Below are 22,601 nucleotides of genomic sequence, written 5' to 3'. Positions count from 1 at the left end.
CCAGGAGGCAGCCCCTAGAAGAGTTTGGGGAAGTGCCAATGTGGTTGCCTTCCTCACCAGCTCTTGTTTCCAGAAGAAAAAGTTTGGTGATCTAGGCTCTCCCTGCTATCTTCAGCCACAATACTGAAGGCATCCCCTTTAGATCATACAAATACTCCGCAGCTTCCTAATGCAACAAAACCACTGTGTCTAGAGGCCATTTTGGGTTTGTTTATATGGACAGAGATTCCTCCTTCTGTATTTTCTCCCATGCAGAAAATACAGCCCTACAAAGTGAGGAAGGAACTGGATATGTTAGAAAATGGGAAATGGGGCCCTGAAAAGTGAAGTTACTCCCCACAGTCTCAAAGTGAGTCAGTGATTGGTCTGAAAAGCGAAGTGGAGCCTTGAGCATTGTCGTTTGGTTTAGCCAAGGTATGGGAAAAACAGAAGTCAACTAAACACTTAAACGACGTTAACAGATTAAAAAAAAAAAAAAACAAACCTAGGGATGCAAAATCCATGAAATGTACTTTATACCTCGGAGATGTCGATGGAGAGGAAAACAAGGGGAGAAGTTTCTTCAACCACGTCTTTCAGGAATGGCCTAGGCTCCACAGTTTACAGCCTCACCTATTGCAACAACACAAGCTGCCTTTCTCCTAGTCCAAGCCAGCAATAATCCATTTCAGGCATCCAAAATCCTCATCCAAATGCTAATGATCCTGTCTTCCTTTGTGAAATTACATATACAATTGTATATCGATAATAAACTAGGAAGCAGCATGGTATGGTGAAAAGATGATGAGTTTTCTATGCAACTGCTTCTTGCTATGTGTTTTGGTACACATTCCTTAAATTAAAAAAAAAAAAATTTTAACATTTCTTTCTTTCTGAGAGACAGAGCACGAGCAGGGGAGGGGCAGAGAGAGACACACACACACAGAATCCAAAGCAGGCTCCAGGCTCTACGCCGACAGGCTGACAGATGCAAGCCAGACACGGGGCTTGAACCCATGGACCACAAGATCATGACCTGAGCTGAAGTCTGACGCTTAAGCGACAGAGCCACCCAAGCGGCCCTCCTTAAAATTTTTTTTTAAGTTTATTTATTTTGAGAGAGAGAGAGAGAGATTGAGCACATGCGTGTGAGTCAGGGAGGGGCACAGAGTGAAGGAGAGAGAATTCCAAGCAGGCTCCAAACCCAGCATGAGCCTGGCGTGGGGCTGGAACTCATGAACTTTGAGATCATGACCTGAGCTGAAATCAAGAGTCGGACACCTAACTGACCAAGCCAACTAGGCGCTCCTTAAATTTTCTGAGCCTCAGTTTCTTCATATGTAAAAAAGCGCTATTAGTAATGCAATTTACAGTGCTCACTCCATAGGGTTGTATTAGAATTAAATGAGACAGAGGATTTAAATTGTATACAACAGTGCTTAATGAAGGAAGGAAAGAAGAAAGCAAGGAAGAAATGAATGGGGAAATAAAAAAAGAAGTTTCACAAAATCATCTTGGGAATAAACGTAATTTCCACCATAAATTGTATCAAGTATTATGTAGAGTCACCACCTAAAATCCACGCTTAATTGTAGGTATGTTATCTGTAGGTCTGTGTGTATGTAAATCTCTATTTCGCATCTGTTTTCTACCTTCAAATGGTCTTAGTTTGGCTCGTTTTGGTTCTTTTAGCACATTTCTCATACAGAGTTCTTGAAGTCAGTTGCAAAAGGTATTGCAGAAGCGCTACCTGACATAACCAGAAGTCAACAGCACTGGTATTGGCTGATCTGAGGTCGAGTGGTCAAGGGGCTGAGTCTTGCCTGAAATACTGACGGTGGAAAGTACCTTCTAACAGTTGAGGAAGTGTGGCCAGAGTGGGAAAATGTACAGCAATCTTAAGAAAAGCCTGACCACATCTCCATGAGTCACCCAAAGAAATGAGATCTATGAGTTATCTGTGATGGGGACCATCGGGCAATGTCTCCTTAACCGCAGTTGTCCAGGGGACGGATTCTGTGAGCTTGTGCCCTACTTCTGTCTGCTCTCCACTCCCTCATACTCTAGGCATATTTCTCTATGATTGTTGGAGCTGGAAAAATACCAAGACAATACGCAGCACACATTTGTAGGTTCGCAATTACAACAGAAGCTTCTATTTATTCTTAACAATCTATAGGCTCATTGGGGTCATTGTTCTAGAATCTCTAATGACAAACTCATTCTCAAAAAAAAAAAAAAAGAGGACTAACAGATACATGGAGGCAGGAAATCTGTATTCATTTGACGGGCTATACATATCTTCAGTCTGTTGGAAGCCACAGTTTGGTTGGCAAATATTTACCGATACCAATTTATACTGGGATATGTGATATATATCATTTCCTTTGTCAAAATTTTAAATCACCTTTAAGAAACTGTGAATATAAAATGGGAAAGAGGCAGGGTGTAAATCGTGGTTCTGGCACTTAACTGGCTCTGGGACCTTGGACTTAATCCTCCATGAACCTCAGTTTGGTCATCTGTTATAAGAATATGACGATATCAACCTTATGCATCTTTTGTGTTGAAATGTAAGAGTAAATATATGTCAAGTGTTCAGCACAACGCCCAGCAAATGGCGAGGGCTCGGTCAGTCCACAGTGATGATGAGTGTCGTAGAGTGACTGTGCAGACAGACTGATGGCATGGGGAAATGGGAAAGGAAAATGACCCTGAGAACAGTTCTAGGAAACAGACAGTGCTTTCTCCTATTTTATAGATGAGGAAACTGAGACTTGCTCAGGCTCCACACTTAGTAAAAGACCAAAATACGAATCCAAATTTGCCTCCAAATTTGCTCTGCCTTCTGAATATCATACCTGTTTGTTTCATGCACAGAAATTACAGAGTCAGACTCACACACTTTAAAAAACTAAAATGATAGACAATATTAAATACATTCTATATTGCATACTTTATATATGATCGGACAGATTAAGTATCCCAATTGCCTTTACTCTGTGGTCATAGGAAAGAAACAAAGGATCAAGGATATGTTGATGAAAAGACTTCATCTGAAAGACAACAAGGGAAGGGAAAAATCTGAAAAATTTCTCAAAGGTGACCATACTATTCTATCTTTCCAAAGGGATTTTTTTTTAATGTTTACAAAGCATTGGAAATGACAGGGAAAGTTCATTTCACATTGTCAAGATCAAGAAGGGGGGCATAACAGCACAGGCGTTGCTCATTTTTTTTCTTACTTTCACTTTGCATGTATCGCCCAGATTTCTCCCCTAAGGACCCCTCACCCCCACCCAGTGAAAATAACGTGGGCTGATGATGTCAAGGAGGTATAGAGGACCCACATTTTAAAATGTTACACCAGAGATGAACAAAGATGCAATTCTAATTCTAAATTTTGCGGGAGAAAAGGAAGAAGATGCAAATTTTATACACATACATTTGTGCACCTCTTCACTTCATGTATTTGGGTACACAGCTTAGATAAATTTCGGTACTGACTACCCGACTGAGGGATCAACATGCAGGGTGTTGTTTAAATGCAAAGTAATTATTCCATTAATTCACTTCCCCCCTGAAAGTACAACCAGAGAAAAAAGGAAAACAAATTATCCGCAGATTGCAATTCACATGCATAATTAATTCGCCTGCAGAATTCGGTGTCTTGGCTTTTCTGCCAGTGGAGAACATAATCTCTTTTCCATTTTAGTTCAGCCACTCAGAAAGATGTGTGTGTGTGTGTGTGTGAGAGAGAGAGAGACAGAGACAGAGACAGAGACAGACAGAGGCAGATAAGACAGATAAGGCAGAGAGCATCCACTGGCTATGTAACTGCTGCTGGACTAAAACACGAATCAATGCTGCAACCACAGGACTGTGGCTGTGCGAGTTCCTCAATTTAACATTGCAGCTTTTCCTTCCACCAGAAAAAACCCAATGACCATATTTGAGAAACAAGCCTCCTTGTAACTTATAAATGGGGCTGACACACAGGCGTGGCTCTGAAGTCGAGCAAAACTCATTTTAAGCCCCTAAGTGGGTCACTTTTTACGTCTCTTTTTCAACTCACAATTAAAACAGTCTTGCATTCTTTCACAGTTGGTAGGGCACCTATGTTTGGCCACGACTGTACACTTAGAGATATGGGTGTTCCAGTGTAAATACTAAATCGTCTAATTTATTTGGGTCTATCAGTCACAACAGTCAAAAAGGTGAATAAAACTTGACTGAAAGTATTCTAACCTTTTAAGACTGAAAACTTTTCAAAGCTTTTGAGGATGGATATCATATTTTGCGACCCATGCAGAGATCGATAAATTGGTAAAAACTAAATAGTCAAGTGCAGAGAGGTGCTGGGTAGATACTGATGGTGACGGTGATGAAGGAGAAGGAGAAGGAAAAGAAGAAAAGGAAGAGGAGGAACCTGTCTGATAAAAGCAATTGGAATACAGATCCATTTATTTGGGATAAATTATCATTATTTGAGCTCAACTCCAGAGCTTAGGTACAAATAAGCCCCATGGTCGGCTGCCTGTTTATTCCAGGAGAATATTATTTCTCCTGGAATTCAGCAGCTATATAAAAAACTGATTCAAATGTAGAAAATTAAAGTAATAAACCATCTGCATGGACTGGCTTTCTTCACGTATGAAGATAACACCAGTAACTGCCTCACAGGATCGTAGGGATGACTAAAGATATCAGTATTGGTTAAAACGCAAAAAATACTCCATCCCGAGTGAGTAGTACACGAGTGTTAGCTATCATTATTAGGGTGGTAAATTGAAATTCTTTCTTCCCCGCGCTGCTGCTTGCTGTAGGTTACAAGATGAAGCGATGATGAAATTACTGGGAAGACTGATGTAATCACTGAAACTTGGCAAACCCAAAACGATGGGGACAGTCAATAGTTTAAGGAAATGGACTCAGAAGGGAACTGAGGAAAGCCACGGGAGATGCCATCTGGGCAGCCCTGTGTGTCTTCAGCAGCTGTAGGGAGATGCCCCTAAAAATGTGAACGTCTAATCTGGTGGCAACTTCTCAGAACTTCAAAATGAAAACAGCGTGAAACATGGGACGCTTTTGATGTAAGTGCCTTGCCATCTGGCAAAACAGGGAAACTTGAAACTCTTGGAATCTGTTGACACTGGTTAGTTTGACATTTCGGTGGAGCTCTAATGCTAATGTTTAGTATGCCCGCAGGGCTCAGTATGTAGGTGGCATAGCATCATTTTGGTGGTTTCTGTGAGTTGGGAAACTAGCTGACAAAACGCCCTAAAGAAACAATTAGACTAATATAAATAATGTTACTCTGCCACAAAATCTATTAATCATAAAGTCTGGTGCCTTTACAATCTTGCTTTATAAATGTTGACTCTTCGTTAATGGAATCTTATGAGCAAGTTTGTGAATTTTATTTCACCTAGACTGATATCAAAATGCGTTTGCCCTCTCTCCTCTATATATGGAGGGTCTTTATTCTACAAGTAATGAGGAGAAGTTGACTTGAGAACTTTCTAGAATAATCCAAAGTAACTAAGCAAAAGTTACCAATACCTGTTCTTAGGTTCCCTGTCATCAAAGAAGCCCATTATCAACTACAACAGTTTCAGTAAGTGTAGCTAAGTTTGAGGTCATTGCCTGTGTTTAGGCCGAAATAATAAGATTGTAATTTTGTCTGTTTGCGATGGTCATTGGGAAATTTCCTAAATACCTTGCACTCAATGTCCACTCAGTGCTTTGAGGCTAAAATGAAGAATAGTGCTTTGGCAAAGAGGCAGCACGGTAGAATGCAAAATACCGGATGATTACTATATCTCCTTTCACAGCCATCACTGTGAGGAACTCAGTAAATAATGAGTTCGTAAGTGGAATCAAAGAAAAAGACCTCCATGCATCTCTGAGTAGCTGAGAGAAAATACGTGTGACAAATTTCCAATTCAATAAATATCATTAGTGCTGACCACGTGCTAGGAGAGCTAAGAAGGAGCTCAGGCTGTCAAACAAGGAATTGAAACTTAAGCAATTATGGTTACTGCTATACTTACTCTAAGATCAAAACGTTAAACAGACACACACACAGAAGAAACGGTTCGTGGGGCAAGGAAGATGGCCGAAGGGTTCCACAGGGAAGACTTCCAAAAGGACTCGTTTCTTGAAGTGAGTCTTGAAAACTGACTGTAAGTTTTATAAATAAGAAAGCAATCAGAGCAACAGTTGGAGCAAAAAGCAGTGAAAGCATGGAACCTGCTGGCGGCTTGTGGTCTGGTGCACCCAGAACATGGGCAAGTGAGGGGGGGGGCGGTGAGAGGATGGAGGGCAGCCAGAGCAGAAGGAAGTGACAAGAAATAAGGTTGGGGAAGTGGTTGAGGCAAGTTTGTGAAGGCGTACAATTCTTTGGTAAAATTATACATTAATTAAGAGAGGATACTTCTTCGTTCTCTAAAAGAGGATTCTGCACTCATTACATGAAACCCACAACGATATCTCTTTCTTATAAAGACAAAAAAAGCTTCTGGGTTTATTGCAAATTTTTTTCTCTTCTCTTTCTCCCCCCTCTTTCCTTTAAAATTATGAGCACCAAGGTCTCCTCAGTCAGCTTCAGAAATAAAAGCTTCTAATGATCTACATCTGGGAAAAAAATATGCTGGTGTGGAAGAAGGGCTCTAGAAGAGACAGATGCTTATAGAGAAGCAATATGGAGCTGGAAATCATAACTATCTAACATCCCTCGACCCCTCCAGTAGCCCAGTGACAGTGGGCCAGTTGCTTCCACGGTGAGCCCCCTGCCTCATGTCTAAAGGCATTATGTGAGATAATGCATAAGGAATGGCTACATGTTGTAAGTAGGTATAAATATTATAATATAATAATATTTTTATTACTTGTCTTGTCCTCTCTAAGTAGGTCATATTTGAATGGGACTTTACTTGTTGGCCTCCCTTCTTCACAGGGACCAGAAGAAGGTTTATAAATGGTATTAAAATACTGAAATTGCTTCCCGAATTACTGATTGTTTCAAGGCATACTTTGTAAGTTAAAGGAAATAAAATTTTAAATGTGACCAAGAAAAGCATCCTTCAGAGAGCTAATGAAATGTCCCACCATAACAGTGCTTGATCAATGGGTAAGACCCAGAAGATTCTTCCCTGATGCTACTGGGGGTGAGCTAGACAGAAGTGAAATGGATATTTTATAGCGTATCAGGTTGACACTTTAACAGTCTAAACTTGATTTAAATCAAGAGACTTTTTTCTCTACTTTGAATTAACTTTTTCATATTCCATTTCATTTCCTTCCAAAGTAAGGAAGACTGACATACCTTCACACTCTAATTTATTTTGTTCCCATTAATATTTTTACTGGAAAGAAGATAGAGCATTTTTTTAATTTGTTCTTTTCTGGGGCTCAGGTCCTCCTCCCCCAATTCCACATTTTTGCTAGTTTAAAACCACTCACGAGAGATGTGTAAAACACATTGATGCCCACATTTTGCAACTTTCAGAAATTCACATTTATAGGTAAATGGCTAATTCCATTCAAATTTGCCTGTGCAGATGGTTCTTTCTTTGAAATGTTTTATTTAATAGAAACCAATTATGATAAATTTATGTAAATTCAAAACTAAAACACGGCGAATAAACCAGCGTTGTTGACTGATAGGTTTTGGTTTTTTGTTTTTTTTAAGTTGCACTGGGGAACTAACTTGAAAAAATGAGTTGCTATCCTTGAATAAGAAAAATTGGGTTTTGATAAGGACCCTGATAAATTAAGCCATTTCCAGTCTGAATGGCTTTTATGCTTATCATCTGTCAATGGTTGTTAATACTGTTGGATAATGATAATTAAATGAATGCCGACGCTACAAGATTTAAAGTCTATGTTTCAACAGAGCTTCTGGAGTAAATATTCCATGTCGACTTTATCAGGATTTCTGATGTAGACAGAAGCCTTTCATCCAGAATTTAACGGCCATTTGTTTGGTCATCAGCCTAAGCAATAGTTCAAACAATTCTGCAAAAACAGTACAATTAAGCCACGCAAATTGCTTTTATTTTTAGAGAGTAAATGAAGAAAAGGCGCCTCCGATTCCTTGTGGTTGTCAGACATACCCATTAAAACCACTGGCACCAAAATCACTCAAATAACCAGTAACACACTCAGCAACATATGACTCAAGACGTTAATACATCCACTCAAATGCTGTAAAGAAACTTTTTAGAAAAACAGAACCACGGGAGCTAAAATTAAACTACTCCCACCAGGCCAATGAGCAGCACAATCTAAATGATCAATACCCACTTTCCTGAAAACATTTTAAAGTAGATCAAATCACAGTAAATAGCGTCCCTGAGATAAAGCAAGAGAAATAAATCAAAACATGGTTTGGTTTGAAAGGGGGGGAAAAAAAAGGGGGCACCTGGGTGGCTCATTTCGTTGGGCGTCCAAATTCGGCTCAGGTCAAGGTCTCACTGCTCTTGAGTTCGAGCCCTGCGTCGGGCTCTGTGTTGACAGCTCAGAGCCTGGAGCCTGCTTCAGATTCCGTCTCCCTCTCTCTCTGCACCCACCCCCCCTCATGCTCTGTCTCTGTCTCTCTCTCTCTCAAAAATGAACAAACATAAAAAAATAAAAATAAAGTAAAAGGGAAAAAAAGAATCCTGGTTTTGGGGATGCTAACTGTGGATAACTAGAGAAGAGGCCACCCCACAGAACTGAGGGGTCCGACTCTGGACAGCCACATGGGGTGGCTACAGCTTGGCTGGGCAGTTAAACGGTGACATGGTTCACAGAGGGCTCGGGTGACAGGTGCTCAGATCTCAGTCCCCTGAAGGCAAAACCCACAACCCACAGAAACAGAGCCGCCCAACCAGGAAAAACATCATGAGCACTTAGAAATGACAAAAAGACATTAAGAAATTTTACCTTGTTGAAAAACTGTCCTCAGTAGTACTGGCGTGTGACCAGAAACCCCCTTCTTTCTGATCTGCAGAACAACTTTGTCAAACCCGGGTACGCGGTCACAAGGCAGGAAGTGACTAGAGTGACAAATCATCAGGCAGGAAAGAAATAGATTTTGTCTTTATAAGGACATTTTACCTAACTTTTTTTTTTTTCTCGTGTCTCCTCCCCCACAAGAATCACCTGACAGAACAGGTCACACTGAAATTCAGAAACGTCTTACCACTTCCTTTTTATAAGCATTTTTCTCTTCCCTTCCCTTTCTTTCTTCTCTGTCTCCTAAGCTCTGGGCTACTTAAACCTGTCTGATTTCAGATAACAAGGCAAGGTCAGCCTGCTACCTTTACTACTTGCTCTGACCCCACTTGCAAATGCAAAGCCCAGGTGCCTGGCTACTCAGAGCAAAGACAAACAAATGATTAGTTTTTAGTGAAGCAGCCAAGGGAGAAGGTGGAAATCCACCTGAAACAAACTAAAAGGGATTTCTTTGGGAAAGCTCCGCCCCAGCCGAAACCTAACCTCTCTCAAGTGTCCCTGAACACCGATCTTATTGGAGCAAACAAAACAAAATGGTCTCTTTAAGGGGAAGGGCCTGAAAAGAATGGCCACTATATTATTTACTCACTTTTATTTATAGAACATCTATGTGCTAGGGATCTCTTTAACCCAATTAAAGATTTCAATTATTTAGACGTTTCCTATAAAGAGCACCAGTGGATGACACAGGCAGCTGCTGTAGTTAAATAGGTAGCTGAATTCCTTCTTACTGACCAGATTTATTTTTTGAATGCACGGTTTATAATGTTAGCAAGTAATTAAAAAAAAAAAGGCTCTATTCTATGTGCAAACCCTGGATGTTTGTCTTGAGGGCAAATTCCCATCGTCAAAAGTAAGTGCTCGAGTGCTCATGGCCTCACAGAGGCTGTGAAGGTTGTGTAGTGCCCTGAGTAATGTTAACTAAGTATAATCTCCACATTTCCCCCAAACTGTGTATGGCTCCAGCGGTCAGCTACTGAGGAATGAAGATATATGGTGGTGCTTTAGTCTGACAGTGAGTTGACCATGCTTGATCATTCTACATGCTTCTGTAGTTGCTAGGAGCCTGGAATCCCCCCAGTGGGCACTCCGGTCGAGGAGCTGCTCTTATGCACCTTTTGCTTCTTTGAGGTCTCCCCTAGAAAGTTCCTGCTTCCAACCTCAAATGTTAAACCAAGCTGTTTCTAGTTTATCTACTTCATTGGCCAGTGATGGGGCAACTTCTTGGTCAGAACCACACAGAGGCCATCTTGAAGAAGAAGGTGGGCCGAGTAATGGGAAGAGATGGTGGAGATTCGGTCCATTTGAGAAGTGGCTAACCTCCAGAGAACTACCAGCCCTCCAGTGACTTCCAAGGAAGACTGGGAGGGCGAATCAGACCCTGTTTGCTCCGTTCCATCATTACTCCCAAGTAAGAGATTGCAGAGGGATTTCAAGAAGCAACTAAATTCCTCTGGGACACCAAGGAAACACCTACGCACCACTGTGACAGTACCCGTCACGCTACAAAGCAGCTGGCGGTTCCTACTCTGGTGGGAATAATCACCATTCTGAGCCCCGCAGCAAGATTCTCTAGATAGTGTCCTGATGGTTTAAGGATGAGAAACATGTGAAACGTGGATCCCTCTAATCTGGTTCTATGTCCCAGGTTGGTCTGATGAATGGAATAAAAACACCCCCGCAGGAACATGTCAGAAAGGGAAGGAGAGACTCCTTTCGTTTACCTGGGAGGAGGGAAGGGGCAGCATCCTGTGTCTACCGGTGCCTGGTCATCGGAGACCTGGAGGAATCTGTAAGGAAGAGCCATCTGTTAGGAGAAGGGGCGAAAGGGCTGTGAAACACCGAGGCAGGTGTAGATGTGGGGCAGGGCGGACGCGTGAGGACGGTGAGACACATACGGTTATGACTGGCAGTCAGAAGAAGGATTTAGGGTTCCAGACAGCATCTAGATTCTAGAAGATGAAAGCCATTGAATTGTGCCGCTTAACTAGCGGGGCGAGGGAGGAGTCTTCTCTAGCAGGAGCTCAACTTGGGCTCCACCTTGGCCGCCCACCAGCACCTCACCCACATCCTGGACTACTCCCTCCAGAGTAATCTCTTTATCTGCCTCCCAGGGGCGTGTCTACCCAGATACAGGCAGTTGTTTAGACGCGACATCCAGGCTTCTTCAGAGGGCAGGATTTTATCACTGTCAGTGTTGAGAATTGCCGGGGCATCATGGCCAACATGCACAAAACGGGACTTTCCGTTTTATTACTATTTCTCTGTTCTCCACAGACCACGCGCTTCGGGTGGCCCACACCCAGAGAGGACCCGTCCCACCCGCCACCCTCCACAATGCCACGTCTGCCACTTCTTGGCTGGCCCATCCTTTGCCTTCTCTCTACCCCTACTGCCTTCCCCTACTCCTCCCCACCCCCCCCCCCCCCAGCCCTGGGCTGCTCAGAAACCTGCAGCCTCAGTCTCTAATTCCACATCAGCTGCTATTCTCCTGCCATTGTGTGCTGCTGAAGTCACAGAAACACAGACTTAGAAGTCTATGAATTCAAGCTGCCTGCCTTCAAATTCCTTCTCAGAAATACTTTTGCTCGGTTGCATTAGCTTCCTGAGAGCAGGCAGTTCCCAACCTGGGGTCCCTGGACCTCGAAAATTATTATGCATAATTTTGTATGTTCTTTTTTTTCCTGGGTTCATCGTATTCTTTACTGTAATATCAAAGAGATCACGGGAGGTGCCTGGGTGGCTCAGTCAGTTGAGCGTCTGACTTCGGCTCACGTCATGATCTGGTGATTCGTGAGTTCAAGCCCCACATGGGGCTCTCTGCTGTGGGTGTGGAGCCTGCTTCAGATCCTCTGTCCCCCTCTCTCTCTGCTCCTCCCCTGCTCGTGTGCTCTTTCAAAAATGAACATTAAAAAAAAAAACCAGATCACAGACCCCAAAAGTTAGGCATTTATTCCAAATTCTCTCCTCTTGCCTCGATCTCCCACTCCAGCCTCCAGCATCCTCTCCCACCCCTTATTTACTGAGATGATTCAAGGCATCCAGCCTGAGCTTCCTCATCTAGCCTCCTCTGCTCTTACAAGATCCACTTTTTCCTTCTCTTTCCATCTTTAAAGGAACAGGTGTCCTTCCATCTTCTCAAGGTCCATACTTTCTCATTTTAGTCTTAACCTTCTATCTTCTGCTGACTTAAATACCTTGCTCCATCAATGACTGCACACTTTTCTGGCATCTTTAGTCTCTTGTGCTCCCTTCACTTGCTTTCACACACTGTGGGGCCGGTACAAAGGGAAGAAGACGGTTGCATCACTCCATGGCCATGTTTGATGGGTAGGGAATGAAAGGAAACAAGATGGGCACAATCCCTGCCTTTCCAGAATGCCCACTGTAGTTAAGGACGCAGACAAGTGAAAAGGCGAGTGGTACCCAGAACCATGAGATGAAAAGCACAATGCCTGTGGGAACACACAGCACTAATCCAGACTTGGGGTCTGGGAGGTGTGCAGAGGGAGCAGAGAGCATGGTTAAGAATAAAGATGCTGGGCTACTTGTCTGTTGTCAACCCCCAGCTCTACAGTTGTATTAGTCATGTGACCTGGGGCAGATGACTTCATTTCACTGGCCTCGGTTTCCTCATCTAGAAAATGGGCAGAAGAATAGTGTGAGGGTTGGGTTACATGGAGAGATATAGAGAACACATTAGAGTGCCTGGCACATGGTAAGTGACATATAAGCATTAACTAGTCTTTTAATATCTGTACCAGTCTCCGGACTAGACTCTGCACGTACATTGTTTCATTTCTTCCTCACAATAGCCCTATGAATTGGGAATTATTTTGTGTTTTTTTTCCTTCAAAAAACCCTTTTTTACTATAGTTTTCTTTTTAAAAAAATTTTTTTAACATTTATTCATTTTTGAGAGACAGAGCATGAGTGGGGGAGGGGCCGAGAGAGAGGGAGACACAGAATCCGAGGCAGGCTCCAGGCTCCGAGCTGTCTGTCCGCACAGAGCCCGATGCGGGCTTGAACCCACAAACTATGCAATCATGACCCGAGCCAAAGTCGGCCGCTTAAGCGACTGAGCCACCCAGGCGCCCCTAGTATAGTTTTCAATTCTTCATGACTTCCATGGAATTCTGCACTGCCATCTTTCCTGTGAGACCTTTCAGGACCTCCCCCTAAAGCAGGTAGTCTACTCTTCCCTCCTAGCCAGGCTTATTTCATTGACTTGCTTGGAACGGAGCAGTGGAAAGTTAACAGACAAGACACAAGCAGAGGTCTTGAATATACATCCATGATCTGACATGGTCTCCTTCATGCCTGACATTTACCACGAAGGAAACACACCTTTGTTTCAGGGGAGTGACGAGATGCTTGGGACCAACCTGAATCCAACCCACAACACGGGCCAAATCTAGCAGACCCACATTCTGACGCAGAGCCACCCCGGCTGACCCAAAAACCTAGGTGTGTTGTAAACAGGTAAGATGTGGGAGTCGTTCGCTAAGTAGGGTTGTCACGGAGACACGTGACTAGCAGTGCCCACCCCACCCCCCCAAGCAACTATTCACAACTCTGATGCTACCAGAATTTCCAATCATCCTTACTCTGGTCTGTTTTCTACAGAGTTAACACCTTCTAGCATGCAATATGTTAACATTAAGTTTACTGTCTCCTCCCAAACCCAAGCTCAGCTTTGGGCAGATGTTTATTGGACTTTTTCTCAGCCATATGCCTGGCTCGTGGAGCAGTACCACTGCTCAGGAAACGGGACGTATGGGTGAAAGCTTATTGTCGCTTTGCTTGATAGCAAAAATATAAAGGAAGCAGCAGAGGGAATGTATAAATTGGGGTTCCATGTAATATGTGGCAGTTATAATGAGTGGACTAGAACTAGATCGCCTAAGCAAGAATAAATCTTAAGAATATAAACTTGGAAGAAAAGCAAACGTTGCGGAATACTGCTAATATTCATACGCATTTTACCCAACTGTTATAGTGTGATTTGTGGATGTGTGTGTGTTTATAATAAAAACATGTCTAAGCAATGGTAAATGCCAATTTAGGAACACAGTTACCTCCGGCAAGTTAGGGAGGGAGTGGGATCAAGGAGGGTGGACAGGAGAATTCAACTATGTCTGTAGCAAAATGTTCAGATGTGGCAAAAAAAAAAAAAAAAAAAGTATTGGATACATGAGTGTTGGCTCTAATATTCTCTTTTGTAATGTTTTAAATATTCTTCACTTAAGTTTTAAAAATTTTAATTTCATGATTCATAATATATTCACACAGCTTAAAATTTAAAAAGATGCACTAAGATATACGGTAAAATTTTGTCTTCCTTCTCTGGCCCCTGGTAACTCATTTCCTCTTCAATTTTTAAATTTTTTTTTTCAACGTTTATTTATTTTTGGGACAGAGAGAGACAGAGCATGAACGGGGGAGGGGCAGAGAGAGAGGGAGACACAGAATCGGAAACAGGCTCCAGGCTCTGAGCCATCAGCCCAGAGCCCGACGCGGGGCTCGAACTCACGGACCGCGAGATCGTGACCTGGCTGAAGTCGGACGCTTAACCGACTGCGCCACCCAGGCGCCCCAACCTCTTCAATTTTTAAATAATGGCTTCATTGAGCTATGGCTGAAATTAAAATTCACCTTCTAAAATTGAAATTCAGTGGTTTTTGGTATACTAACAGAGCGGAGCAACCAACCATCACCCTATATTACTCTGGAACATTCTCATTACCCCCAAAAGGAACCCGACACGTACCTATCAGCAGTTACTCCCCATTTACCCCCACCGCTCGAACCCCCAACCACTAATTTACTTTTTGTCTCTGTAGGTTCGCTTCTGGACATTTCATATAAATGGAATTATAGGCTACATGGTCTTTAATGAATAGTTTCTTTTACTTTGCAGCATGTGTTCAAGGCTCATCTGTTGTAAGATGTATCATGTATCGGCACTTCATTCCTTTTAAAAAAATGTTTATTTGTTTGTTTATATTGAGATACTGAGAGAGAGAGAAACTCACAAATCGTAAGATCGTGACCTGAACTGAAATACAGTCAGATGCTTAACCTACTGAGCCACCCAGGTGCCCCAGTACCTTACTCCTTTCTATAGATGAATAGTATCCCAGTGTACAGATATACCATATTTTATTTATCCATTCATTAGTTGATAGACATTTGAGTTGTTTCCACTTTTTGGATACATGAACAATGTGGCTATGAATATTTATGTACATGTTTTTGTTTACGGACACATGTTTGCCTTAATATTTTAATCAGTATAGTTGACCCTTGAACACCATTGGGGTTAGGAACACTGCCCCCCCCCCCCCACAAGGCTGAAGATCCATGTGTAACTTTTGATTCCCCCAAAACTTAATTACTAACAGCCTACTGTTGACCAATAATAGTCTTGCTAATAACATAAACTGCTAGTTAACACACATTTTGTATCTTATATGTATCGTATACTATATTCTTACAGTAAAGTAAGCTAGAGAAAAGAAAATATTATGGAAATCACGAGGAAGGGGAAAGACATCTACAGTATAGTACTGTATTTTAAAAAATCCACGTACAAGTAGAGCCATGCAGTTCAAACCCGTGTTGCCCAAGGGTCAACCACATACGGTTTTAGAAGTCACTGGGGCACCTGGGTGGCTCAGGTGGTTAAGTGTCCAACTTCGCTCAGGTCATGATCTCAAGTTCATGAGTTCTAGTCCCACGCTGGGCTCTGTGCTGACAGCGCAGAGCCTGGAGCCTGCTTCAAATTGTGTGTCTCACTCTCTCTCTGCCCCTCACCCACTCACTCTCTCTCTCTCTCAAAAATAAAGACATTTTTTAAAAATTTTTAAAAAAAGAAATCAAACATTACCTTTGGGCTTATGAAGAAACACCAGCCTCCTGACACACTCCTTCTTTACCTCCAATTTCCATTCCCCAGAAACAATGATTTTCAACAGTCTATTTCTTCTGCTACTCCTTATTTCTTTTAAATTGTTTTTTTTTTAATTTATCTTAAGTTTACTTATTTTGAGAGGGAGAGAGAGGGGAGAGAGCAAATCCCAGGCAGGCTCCACAGTGTCCACGCAGAGCCCAATGCAGGGCTCGAACTTGCTACTCCCTATTTCTAAGATGCTGTTCATGCTGGGTCTGGATGTCCACATTCAGTTTTTGGGTTTGTTTGTTTGTTTGTTTTACATCTTACATGGGAGACGGAGATTTGACCCTCTCACTTCCCCAGTGTGTAGACACGAGCTCCCCCACCATCCTCTAACACAGGCATAACACCTCTTAGTGAAATCAACATTCCGTGTTGACAATGACTGCATAAATATTCACAGCTCAGTTATGTCGGGCACAATGTTTACATCTCCCTTTTGTTTCTACCCTTCTTCCGAGGGTCCTTTGTCCTCCTCTCTGGTCCTGCTGCCCAGCTGCCATCCAGAAGCTTCCCTCTGCCATCATCCTGGGATTCCCCTTCATCCCCCTCCGGGTTGAAGCTCCTGTTTCTCTGCACCTTCCATTTCTCCATCTCCTTCCTTGTTTTGCTAAGCACATCCTCTAGTAGATTCCTAAGATGGCATGGGACATAAATTTCTCGAGACTTTCTTTTTTTAAAAATTTTTTTAACGTTTATTTACTTTTGACAGAGAGAGAGAGAGAGAGAGAGAGAGAGAGAGAGAGAGAGCTTGAGCAGAGGAGGGGCAGAGAGAGAGGGAGACCCAGAGTTCGAAGCAGGCTCCAGGCTCTGAGCTGTCAGCACAGAGCCCGACACGGGGCTTGAACTCACAGACCGCGAGATCATGACCTGAGCTGAAGTGGGTCGCTCAACCAACTGAGCCACCCAGGCGCCCCTCTCGAGATGTTTTATAACTGGAAGTATGTATAGTCTAGTCTCATTCTTGGAAGTCCACACTGGAAATCATTTTTGTCAAAATTCTGGAGGGATTGTTTCAGTGTCTGATACCATCCTGACATATGATCCCTTACGTGTCATTTTTTTTCTTCCTGGAAATACTTAGGATTTTTACTTTGTGCCTGGCATTCTGAAATTTTATGATATGCCTTAGACTGGATATGTTTTCATCCACTGTGTGCTAGGGACTCTGTGATCACTTAATCTGGAAAATTCAAATATTTCAGTTCTGGAGAGTTCTCTCTCTTTCTCTCTCATTTCCTCTGTTTTCTGTGTTCTCTTTCATTGGGATTGGATTTGATTGTTGGGCTACCTGGCTTGACCTTCTAATTTTATTTTTCCTTCTGTTTTCGGTATCTTGGCTTGCTTGCTTGGTTAGTTAGTTAGTTAGTTAGTTAGTTAGTTAGGAGAGAGAGAGTGCGAGCAGGGGAGGGACAGAGAGAGGGGGAGACACAGAATCCGAAGCAGGCTCCAGGCTCTGAGCATCAGCACAGAGCCTGGTGCAGGGCTTGAACTCATGAACAGCGAGATCATGACCTGAGCCGAAGTTGGACGCTTAATCGACTGAGCCACCCAGGCGCCCCTGTCATTTGGCCTATTTCTACTGTCACGGAAGTATGTCAACTTTTTCTTCAAGATTTCCATTGAACATTTCCTTCTTCTTCTTTTTTTTTTTTTTTAAGGTTTTTTTTTTCAACGTTTTATTTATTTTTGGGACAGAGAGAGACAGAGCATGAACGGGGGAGGGGCAGAGAGAGAGGGAGACACAGAATTGGAAACAGGCTCCAGGCTCTGAGCCATCAGCCCAGAGCCCGACGCGGGGCTCGAACTCACGGACTGCGAGATCGTGACCTGGCTGAAGTCGGACGCTTAACCAACTGCGCCACCCAGGCACCCCCCTTCTTCTTTTTAATAGCCAAAGCCTCCTTCTTTTTCTCTGAATACTCCTTTTTAACATATAATAGCAATGTGGGGGGGGGGAGGTCAGGACAGAGGACGGTCTTACTGCTCCTCGTATAACCTGTCTACCAATCCTCGTGTTTTCCAGCTCCGTCTTGCACAACAACCTTCAAAAGTATGTGGTGCCTCAGAGTTTTGAGCTTTGCTGAGTCCATGGTGGGATTTGAGTTGTCTCTTCTTGGTGTCTCTCATTCCAGGCTTGGGGGCCAGCTGCTGTGTGTGCTTAAGCACTTTCTGCATTCCATCTATTCTATGTCCTCGAACATTCTGCTCACAAATCTTATCGACTATTACCTCATTTGATATTGGGCTCTCCTCCTAGACTGGAAAGCCCATGAAACCAAGGGCTGTGCATGTTTTGTTAGCTTCTAAACACTCTATCCGGCATTTCAACAATAATTTGTTGAATAAAACGAATGCAGAGGACTCTGCTGACTGGAAGAAGGAGATAGAAAGGAAAGGCAGAAATGTACTTTGGCCACAAAGGAGTGTCATGGGGGAGCTAAGTACTCCTGCTGTGATGAGTGCAAAGGTGTAGCTTCGGAAGGGGGGTGGGGTGCCAAGAAAGAGAAAAGGCTGCGGAATCCAGCAGAGACCAGATCGTGGTGGGTCTTTCAAGATGTGTTAGGGAGTTTGGCCTTTACTCTGAAAAGAATGGGGAACTACTTTAAAGTCTGTACTAGTTTCCTAGGGCAGCTGTAACAAAGTACCACAAATCGGGTGCTTTACCCATGGCCCTTCCAGTTTCTGGTGGTCTGTTGGCAATTCTTTCCGATAGAGGCATCCCCCAGATCTCTGTGGTAGCACATTTCCCCTTTTTATAAGGAGACGGCCATCCCGGATTAAAACCTACCCTTCTGACCTCATCTTGATGTCATCTCCTACAAATACCCTATATCCAAATAAGGTCACATTCATAGGCACTTGTGGTTAGGACTGCAGTATCTTTAGGGGAGGACACAATTCTTAACAGGAAGTGACACCTTATACCCTTACTACCGCCTCTTAGAAAAACCTCCCCACCTCCAACGAGAAAGAGTGGGCGTGGAGAGGATAAAGATCAGACCATTCCAGAGACCTGTGGCTTCAGGTGGGTGGAAGGCGAGGGCACGCAGTGGTGGGACAAAGACAGGTGGGCAGATGCAAGGGACGCTTGGCGGCTTGGTAAACAGAACGGACAAGAAGGAACTGATTGAATACAGAGGAAGAGAGAGACTGAACAGACGAAAAAAAAAAAAATAGTCAAGGATGACCCCATCTCTTAACTCCCACACTGTCTTTACTGGGCTGCTCATCTCACCCCTCTCCTAAAACTGATCTAAAGGACTTGACGTAGCGTTAATGTGTTCGCTGTTAATGTCCTGTCTTTAAGTGACATTTGATGCGTGAAGCATCTTCTCCACGAACGATTATTTACACATAATTGCAAAACGAGCAATTCTATTTTGAAATCCCGCTGTCATTGCAAATATCTAAAGCTCAACTCCTTCTTCCTCTGACAAAGAAGCTCCCGGGCACCCCGTCCTTAGTTCAGCCAGGAGTGCATCACTGACCCAGGGCGGTCCAGAGTACTTTTTGACTCCTCCTTTTTCCTGTGGCCAAAGTTGCATTTATTTTTCCTTGATAGTCTTTCCCAATTTTGTGCTTTCTATGCCTCTTCTACCATATACCCTTACTACCATAGCCCTGGGCTTCGGGTCAACTTCCTGATTCACTACTTCCTACCTCGCCGACCCTTAATACATCCTGCACATCACCACCATACTCCTTTTCATCAAGCTACACCTCCCTCCCCTCATTCTCCTGCTCATTAATCATCGGAGATCACCCACCACTTGCAGGATAATGTCTAAATGCTGCCTCGATCTATCTTTCAGGCCTCGTACTGGCGGCATAAGCCCTCTGGTGCTCTTGAGCAGGTCTGTTAGCCATCTGACAAAACTGGAACATTTCTCATACGCCTATCAGATTCCTGCGCGCTCTCCCTGCCTGCTCCTTCACTCCCCATTTCTATAAATCTGAATCATTCTCCCGGTCCCAAGAACGAGACTGGCTACATCATTTGTGGGCCCCGGTACAAAACGAAAACGTGGGGCTCTATGTTAAAAAATGATCAAGGATGTTTAGACGCGGACGACAGAACATTAAGCCAAGGGTGGAGCCCTTCTGAGCAGAGGGCCCTGTGTGACACGCGTCACAGGTCCACAAAGCAGTCCCTGCTCCTTGACCACCAATTTACCTTTTGTTCTCTTCCTAACACCTACAGTACTTGTCTGTAAGTCATCCTTGACATTTACTGCACGCGACCTTTCTTGGTCCATTAAGCTCCGTGTCCATCTGCGTGTCTGTATGTGTTTGTAACATCTCGATTCATTCATCAAGCTCTTAGGAGGAACATCCTCCGTGCCAGGCCCTTAGGAGACAACACCAGAAGACTCCTCTCACACGCTCAAGGATTTCACAATGTGGAAGGTTACTAAATATCCCAACAATTATAACGCCCTTTGATCAACACGGTGAGAGACAGATGCCCAAGGTACCGGTGACATGATGGGGGTGGCGCGGCGGGCAGGAAGGCATTTTAGAAGATGTGGAGCTGGGCCCCCAAGAGTCTATGGAAGCTGGCCAGGCGAAGCAGGAGAAAGAGAGTGATGAAGGGCATTTCAGAGGGACCGGCACATACATACAGTGTGGGACTGTTACGTGCCTCACCCGGCCGAAACGTCAAGCTTCTGGAGTACAGGAATTGCACCCTCACCTAGCACCTAATCCAATTCATTGCTCATAGTACAAATGCAATAAATATTGGATGAGCTGAGAAGGCAAATTGATTCCATAAACAATGTGGGACTGAAAAGTTGAACAAAAGGATAAATTTTCCATACATATCTAAAATTTACAAAGCATGAGAGGTCTTCCGGAGAATTTATATATATGCAGCTGCCATATAAAGACTGATTTTACATCTGGTTAGTGCTAATTTTCCTACCCCTTTCTGATAACAGTACAACAAAAGCTAATTATAGCTATTATTGCCAGGTAGAGTATAAACGGAAGAGGGCTGTTCACAGCTGCGAATTTTATTTTCATAAAATGTCAAGTGCAATAAAATGTTAGCCCTGCAATATTTTTAAGTATTAAAAAGTTAAATCTAGCAAACGATGCAGGCTCTGACCATTTCCAAGGTAGAGAATTTGCGTAACTTGAGTTTATAACAACTCCATAGATACTCACTAGCATTTTACAACCCATTTGCACTAACAGAGTCATTAAAACAGATGCGGGCCGAAGTGAATGTAGGCCACTTACCTTCGGCTTCCCATGCTGGAAATACAGTATTTCCTCAACTTTTGTGAACACATATGCTGCTGTTGCTGAGACAGTATTTGATATTCTTCCAACCACCAAGAATACAAATACACGGACCGAGATTTTAAAATAAGCACATAGAAAACAATACAAGAAAAAGGGTGTGTGCATCAAGTCTTAAGATGCAAAGTCATGAGCCTTTTAACAATGCAAAGCTAAAAATAAAAATGAAAAAGCTACTAAGAAAAATATTTGGGGAACATGGTGTGCAGGAAAAGCAAAAGACCTGAAATTAGAAATCCTAGAGATAACTCCCGATTCCAGCATATGCACCAGATCTTGGGTAAGGAGTTTCCCCTTTACTCAGCTGAACTTATAGGTAAATTGGAGACACTCCCACCTATGTCACAGGGTTACCCTGAAGAATAAAGGAGATTATTCCTAGCACAGCTAACACAGTGGTCCTAGCTAGTGCCAAATTTTAGCTGAATCTGAGTTGGTTACTTGTGGTCCACATAAAATACCTAAACATTTCATTACGCCAAGTCCGATTCATTCATTCATTCATTCATTCATTCATTCATTCATTCTTTTCTTTAAAATTCAACTGGAATTTATTGTGCATTTACTAGTGCCCTGTGCTGAGGGCCTTAACACATCACCTTTAAGACTTCCAGCAACCCCATGATGTAAGTGGCATCTATTTCCATCCGAAGGTAAGGACACTGAGGCCCAGATGAAAAGTTGTTGTTTTTACTGTGTATCTGCAGCCGCAAAATGAAAATATTTCTGGTCAAGTTCTCCATTCCTTAAATAGGAATATGAATCAGCTGCTAATTATTTGCAGAGTCGGCCAAAACATAGTGCAGCTTCAGTCGGTTCATATGACACAGCTTCCTTATTTCAATCACTCCTTTATTAAACAAGCATTTACTTCATGGGTCTCATGAAGAATTTATTGTGTAGAAGACACAAAAAAACCAAAGGTACAGAGGATCAGAGGAAACATACGCAGTAGAGAGGAAAACAATGAAATAGATTAGTCTGGTGGCAGAGAAATGGAATGGAGCGGGCAGTGACTGGAAGTAAGAAGGGTAGGAGGCCATGGCCACTAGGTACTAGGTACCTAAGTACTTGGTACCTGGGTACTAGGTACTACCTCATACTAACGTATGAGGCAGGAACTGTCAGCCTGGGATCGTGGCAGTGAGCGACAGAAGCAAGAGGCACACAGACTATCTCTGAGACTACGTGTAGAGGATAAATGAGATGAATGAGTCAAGGATGACTGAGGTCAATCAGCTAAGGAACTGAGGGGAGAGTGATAATGTCCTGGATAGATATGTGACATTTCAGGGGAGCCAAGAAGGAAATCCATTGGATCACACTGACATTAAGGCAACACTGAAAATGCTCAGGA

At 43.1% G+C, this 22,601-nt stretch overlaps 1 protein-coding gene across 2 annotated transcripts in view; it reads right to left on the bottom strand.

The window, feature by feature from the left end:
- LCP1 (lymphocyte cytosolic protein 1) overlaps positions 1-22,601 on the bottom strand; it is an 84,303-nt gene that overhangs the window by 44,925 nt on the left and 16,777 nt on the right. Inside the window, exons 2-3 of one of the 2 annotated variants that reach the window (XM_043578848.1) lie at positions 10,704-10,769; positions 8,908-9,020 (exon numbers count right to left, since the gene is read on the bottom strand). The gene's annotated coding sequence lies outside the window, so the exon portion shown is untranslated. Of the gene's footprint in view, positions 1-8,907; positions 9,033-10,703; positions 10,770-22,601 lie in introns of those variants that run through there. The other variant, XM_043578842.1, reaches the window with a different exon arrangement.

The sequence above is a fragment of the Prionailurus bengalensis genome, chromosome A1, assembly GCF_016509475.1.
Source record: "Prionailurus bengalensis isolate Pbe53 chromosome A1, Fcat_Pben_1.1_paternal_pri, whole genome shotgun sequence".
NCBI lineage: Eukaryota > Metazoa > Chordata > Mammalia > Carnivora > Felidae > Prionailurus > Prionailurus bengalensis.
This window is presented reverse-complemented; position numbering and strand designations above follow the sequence as displayed.